At 44.5% G+C, this 6,993-nt stretch overlaps 1 non-coding gene across 1 annotated transcript; it reads right to left on the bottom strand.

Moving 5' to 3' along the window:
- Nucleotides 1–5,519: 5,519 nt before the first annotated feature.
- On the bottom strand, nucleotides 5,520–5,592 carry TRNAK-CUU. The gene has a single exon. It is a non-coding gene; the product is annotated as a tRNA-Lys (tRNA).
- Nucleotides 5,593–6,993: the final 1,401 nt, after the last annotated feature.

Raw genomic sequence — 6,993 nt, 5'->3', positions numbered from 1 at the left:
GGTATGGAGAGATTTCCAATATTGTGCTATTCCAAAAAGTAGCTCAGTGATAACAAGATTGTATTTACTTAACTCCAGCACCAAATGTGGTGGGTTTTATGGAAGGGAAAACACCGTTAATGACTGTCTTTCCCACTTGGCCGCATCTATCTGTGGACAATATGCTGTATCCCCAATTCATTGAAAGGAAAGGAATGTTATTCCTGGAAGTATTTTTATGAGCCTGGAGAGCCCATGTTGTGAACAGAACCAGGGCTTAGGAATTAATGTAGAGAAGATTCTAGTAGTCAAAGACTTTTTCAATAAGGAAAAACATAATCTTAGCTGGAGAGGTTTAGGAAGATAGTAGCAAGATAGAACAATGGAAGCAGAAAGGATAAATATGTTGGGAATGGATTGGTAACATGCAACTGTTAATTGTAAGTTAACCTATTAATTAGTGGTTGACTAACATGGGTAGCTGTGTTTATCAAGCGATAGTGATACTCCTTGGCAGCTCTTAACTTTTTCAGCAGTCCAGGCAATGAAAGAACAGTTCCTGGCCCACTGAAATGTCATCGGTGTGGCCTGTCAGGACCGTGAACATGGCACAGCAGTGGCTGAAGGCTTCCTCACTCTGTCTCTGCCTCCGCATAATCTGCCCCATCCGACCTTAAACCGTGGAGTCAGCTCAAAATCTCTCCATTTCTCTGTTGAGTTTGTGGTTCAGGCACAGGTAACTGAAAACAGATGTGCTGAGTGCAAATGGCTAGCGTTCCTGTTGAGTTCTTGGTGATGGGGGATGGGGAGCGAACTGTGCCTTTTGCAAACCTTTGTGCTTTTGTTGTGTGTGCAGTTTTCCCATCTCAGCGGTCTCCGTCCACATTCTAGCCAGATGCTTTCCTTTTTGTTTCTTGGAGGCACTGCTGCTGAGGTGGAGGGGAGCCTAGCCCCCTTATTCTTCACACTAATCTTTTTTTTCCCTGTTGCCGGTTTCCTGTCTGTAAACTGCACATAGCCTCCTGGGACCCAGGGTGATTTTTTCCAACCTAGCAATCGCCTCTTATGATTCTTCTGTTAAACACTCATTAAGCTGTTCAACAGCCCTAGGGACAGAGTGAATTGGCAGACCTGTCACATGCCCGGGGTTAAAAGAGAGGGCAGTGATTGGACACCAAGGAAGAGAAATAAGATCGTTTAGAGACAGAAGTATAGCATAAACCCTAAGTCCTAGGGAGGACCAAATTCTTAGGGTGGTGATTGCTGAAGTGATGGCAACAAACCTCATGGCACCATGAGAGGGGACCAGGGGAGATGCTGGGGAGGAGGCAGTGTTCCCGGGGTTCACAGTCCAGCTGCGGCAAGGTGGGAGCATGTGGAAGCAGAGAAGCCACAGTGCAGGACAGCCCGTGTACAGGGCGGGCCTGTCACTCTCATGGCAGTCGGGATATGGGGGTGAGGAGAGTGTCCAGGGAGGGATGTTTCCTGAAGAGCAGCTTTGTGGAGGATATGTGATTTGAGCTGTTGTTGTTGTTGTTGTTGTTGTTGTTGTTTTTTAAATTTTCTCAGTGTTTATTTTTAAGAGAGAGAGAGAGACAGAATCTGAAGCAGGTGCCAGGCTCTTAGCTGTCAGCATGGAGCCCGATGCGGGGCTTGAACCCACAAACCATGGGATCGTGGCCTCAGCCGAAGTCAGACGCTTAACCGACTGAGCCACCCAGGTGTCCCCACCTGGTTTTTAAATGCCTCATGGTAGAAGATTGACAAACTGGGAAGAAAGAGGGTGGGGGCATTTGGGGTGGAGCTCAGCAATGCAAGAGAGAAGAGGTGGGGGTCTCTGTGCAGGATTTCCAGGACTGGTTTGACTGGAGCAGAGGGTTTGCACAGGAGCTGCGGGAGGTGGATTGGAGAGAATGGACTGCGGTGTGCAGGCCCCTGGAAGACGTCTAGGAGGTGTGGATTCTGAGCAGAGCCACGGAAGACTTGATCAGGTGTGTGGGTTGTGCAAAGTTGTGTTTTGGGACAAATAATCTAACCATGATATACAGTAGAGAAGCAATGACTTATTTACTGCCTAGACTGTGCGATACGGTTTCTCAGCCATCTTCCAGTTAGAAATGCATTTTCATTGTGTACAGGCAGGGCCCCTGGCATTGTATTAGGAAGTGACCCTCACAGTCTTGTTAGTTAGGAGAGGGAAATGCTTTATCACCTTCTCTTAAATCCACAGAAGCAATATTTTATCAGTCTTTGAAATGTGGTCTGAATGATGGATATGCAATCGTCTCTTAAATACAGCACTGCTAAGCTCAGCCCTGCAATCATGTGGTTATGAAATATTACCCAGCCTGAAACCAGAAGAAAACACCCTCGAGCAGCCTGACCTGCTCACAGCACACCATATGAGAACCTAACCTTCGAAGGGACATGGAAAAATTGGAGACTGCATGAAATGCAAATGAGAATTCCATGTGGAGACATTCTCCTCTCCGAGTTTTTGGTATTTTCTTCTCTTGAGTGTTTGCTCCAGACCACACCACCTGTTTCTGCTCCAAATGTTTCCAAGGCCAAAGGTCTCTGCTCAGAGATTTGAGACACTTGCTTGCTGCTGACCCGCATTTCATCCCTGAGGGAAAGGAAAAGGATGAAGAGAAGATGGGCAGAAGGGACTTTTAGTCTTTTTGGTTAATAAAAGTTAGGGCCACAAAGCAGTGCCTTGATTGGAAATCTTCATCCAGAAACGTCTGGTCTCCTGGCAATGTACCTGGAAGTTGGAGGGGCCATGGGAAAAAGGTATGACACGTTGGTGTTAGTCGTGCTCCAGCTTAGCAGAAGAAATTCGCATTGCCCATGATAATGCACAAAGTAGTTTGGTCCTGCCTTACCTGCATTATCTTTGCCAGGTCAGCGTAAGGCTGATCCAAAAGAAGCCTGAAGTCTGATTTTGACTGGTTACCACTGGGTAACCCTGCTGAATGTGGCTGGCCAAACCACAGTTTTATTCATTGCAGAAGCCAGGTCTTCTTCAGACTGTGGATCTGGGGTTTTCATCATGGCAAGACCATAAATCAACAGAGGGAAGGAGCAATGTGGAGCCAGTGAATTTTCCTTAGGGTCCTGCAGACGGAGGAGTAGCCATTCATCTGTCTCTGACCTGGGACCTCGTATCCCTTGTGACATATTCTGACTTCCCCTTTGGTTCACCAATCTCATTTCACACTCATGAAAAGTGAAAGTCTTCTCTGTTTTCATTTCAGTCTCTTTTTCCACGGATATGTAGTGGCCATTACACGTTGGCTTATAGTTATAGACTCTTTATTCTTTTTTTTTTTTTTATATATATGTTTATTTTTGAGAGAGAGAGCAAGAGCACATGAGCAGGGGAGGGACAGAGAGAGAGAGGGAGACACAGAATCCGAAGCAGGCTCCACGCTCTGAGCTGTCGGCACAGAGCCTGATGTGGGGCTCGAACTCACGAACCGTGAGATAGTGACCTGGGCCGAAGTTGGACGCTTAACCGACTGAACCACCCAGGCGCCCCATATAGACTCTTTATTCTTAAGTGATATGACAAATCACCGATTTAAAGCATACATGGAACTTACCTGTGTTATTGGGGGCCCCTCCATTGCTTACTGTGATTGCCCCACTCCCAGGTCACCCTCAGCTGCTCTCATCTTCCCACCCCTCCTACCCCGCCTTTCCAAAAGGCTCTGGAGATATTCTAGGTGGTGTGGTCCCCAGGTCAGCGGAAACAGCACCACTGCAAATTGTTTGAAATGTAAATTTTAGGGCCCCACCCAGAATCTAGGGCTTTTGAAACTCTGGGGGCAGGCCCAGCCTTCGGTGTTTTAACAAGCCTCTTAGGTGATTGTGACGCAGACAACATTCTAGGTGTGTGTGTTTTTTTAAAGCTTATTTTTAATGTTTATTCTTGAGAGAGAGAGAGAGAGAGAGAGAGAGAGAGAGAGAGAGAAGAGAGAGAGAGAGAGAGAGAGAGAGAGAGAGAGAGAGAGAGGGTCAGAGAGAGAGGGAGACACAGAATCTGAAGTGGGCTCCAGGCTCTGAGCTATCAGCACAGAGCCCAATGTCGGGCTCAAACTCACGAGCAGTGAGATCAGACCTGACCTGAGCCAAAGTCGGACGCTTAACCAACTGAGCCACCCAGGCACCCCTACATTCTAGGTGTTTAAAAAACAGTTAACAACCAATGGCTTATGAAGAGCCTTGATCTTTCCCTTTTCAGTGATAAAAATAAGTTTTGTGTCTACCTGGATGTACATCCAAGTTGTAGAATAAAAACAGAATCTGATGCATTTCATTTTCATTCTATTCATTGTTGACAATTTCTGTATTAGAATGGGGAAGCTTAGCACTTGGCAATTTAACAGCTAGTTAAACACCACTTAACCCCTTAGCACTAGCCAATTGCTTTTCCTCCAAGCCTGTTTCCATCCCCACCTTCCCACCAATACCCTCCTGATTTGTGCAGTCACTCACTATTAGGCTAATTTGCTGCTCTGGAGACAGTGTTAAGGTGGCTCTCTGATTAGGTGGGAATTGATTAAGCAGAAGCTGCTTTATTCTGTTGCTAGGTCAGTGGAAGCAACGAGAAAGGTCTCCTTCCAAGCCGCCTTCCATTTTGCTATTGCCTCAATTAGGTTGCTTTTCTGTGATTCGTGGCTTATTAGCATTGGTGACTCCTGCATGCCCATTTTCCTCCTAGAGCCTTTCCAGCCGTATGTGACTAATACAGTAATAATATTAGGAGTCCCTAATAATGATAGTTTCTTGTTGTTGTCCTGAATGCTGGTGACAGGTAAAAAGCAAGATGAAAATGCAGCTTTTGGATAGAAATCATACTTGTTGAAACTCCTTGGGCCTTTTCCCATACTCACCTCCTCTCCCATCCTTTGGACCAGGTCCTGAGTATTATTAGCTGGATGGTTAAGCCCTGTCCTTTGGGCTGTGCGGCCTGAGTTTGAAACCTTGAGTTAAGTTACTTGACTTCTCTAGGCATCAGTATTTTCTGTTGAAAGACCTGGGCAGGAAGGGTATTTACTCCAGAGGGAGTAGCGTGGTGTTTTGATGGAGATAATATATGCAAAGGGCTTCTGCAGTAATGCTCCCCAGAGATGAGGCTCCCTCTCTTACTGTTTCTCAGACCCTCACTCCAGTAAACCCTCTTCTAGACACCCCTTGTAGGCTAGTGTCTCCCTTTCTTGAATTCTCTAGGGTGAGAATAGGCACTTAGTTGGTTTCTTTTCATGGCACTTGACAATTATGCTCCTGATGTTATACTTAAAATTTTGCCCTTCCCTTTTAGACCGTGAGCACCCCAGGCTAGGTGATGGCTTGGTGCACCCTCTCTCCTCTGTAGCTGTGGCTACCAAGCCTGGGTGAGCATCACATTCACCTGGGGAGCTTTGGAAAAAATCCAGATTCCTGGGTTCTAGCCTCAGAGAACATTTTGGTGAGTTGGAATTTAGGAACATAGATTTTTAAAAAACGCAGTATATTTAGATTTTAAGTAATCTCATTGCCCAATGTGGGGCTTGAACTCACAACCCTGAGATCAAGAGTCACATGCTCTACTGACTGAGCCAATCAGGCTCTCCGTAAGAACCTAGATTTTTTAATGATTGCCACAGATGTTTCTGTGGCAGGTGGGCCTCAGACCCCAGTTTTAGAACCAATTCTGTGAGGCAGTAGTTTCCAACTCTGTCACATTCAACATCCCCTTGTATATGTTTTGCAACATCCTCTTTACTTCCTGAAATGAAACTCATAGATAATAGACCTCACTTACACGCAATATTTTAAAAAAAATCACAAGACTCCAACTATATATAAAGAAGGAAAAAATGAAAATAATTTATAGCTTATATTTTAATATGTATACAGCTACATTAGAAGACATAATGAAATAATCAGATAAATTAGGTTTAAGAAATATTCAACTGGGTATTATCAATAATTTTATGTATAAAGCCTTAGAAATAAGGGCTAAATAAATCTTTTTATGTTTATCACTAAGAATAAGACAACTATAAATGTAGACCAATATAGGTTTGTTACAGAGGTGACTCAATAATCATGAGTGACATTCCTGAAACTATCATCATTTTTGGAGATGACAAAAAATTCTTGGTAAAGTTCTGAATAGAATAAATACATCCTCTCTTGATTTATAGGGTAATCAAATTCCTGACAAATTTAGTGTATTTAGAACTGGACAACATTTTCTATGAAATGCATAGTTAAGATCTAGACTCAATTATATAAACTTTGTTTCTTCACCTTTATGAAAGTTGTATGGGACATGATCAAGAGGGACCTTCTAGAGCATTGGAGGAGTCTAGCTTTCCTACTCTCCCCTCCCCAGATTTCAACAGAGCCCTGCAACCAATGTAACAATCAAAAGCTCCTCACCCAGTTCCAAAGCCCCGAGCAGCAGTGCCACCATGTAGAATCACAGCTACAGCGATAGAAGAACCTAAACTATAATCAGTGCACAGGACTCCTGTGACCTCCAGCAGGTTGCCCACAGGACATTGTGTTCTGTACGTATTTAGTGAATATGAATGAGTCACCAGACTTTGAATACCTGAAATAAATGGCATGTATGCAAAACAACAACAACAACAAACCCAGCAAAAGCAAAAAAAAAAAAAAACAACAAAATTTATGGGTGTAAAGTTTCTTTTTTCTAAACCAGAATTGGCCTCTGCTCTTAGTCACATTACAGAAACCCTGGGGTACTTAAAAAAGCTCTGTTGCATGTTTGGTTCTCTGGAAGCAGATTCTGACGTGGAATTTGGGGTGTGAGATGCTCACTGGGGAGCAACATCTAAGAAGGGAAGGAAGCACGACTGGGTAGAGGAAGAGGTTGTAAAGGTCTCAGCCAACCTGGTGGGAAGCCCTGCGGTGACTATTTGCAGTCTCGGTGCCCTGCTTTGTGCCAGAATTGCAGGCCTCTGTCACCAGACGGGGATCCTCACATGCAGAAAGGCA

The sequence above is a fragment of the Panthera leo genome, chromosome C1 (assembly GCF_018350215.1).
Source record: "Panthera leo isolate Ple1 chromosome C1, P.leo_Ple1_pat1.1, whole genome shotgun sequence".
NCBI classification, from domain to species: domain Eukaryota; kingdom Metazoa; phylum Chordata; class Mammalia; order Carnivora; family Felidae; genus Panthera; species Panthera leo.
This window is presented reverse-complemented; position numbering and strand designations above follow the sequence as displayed.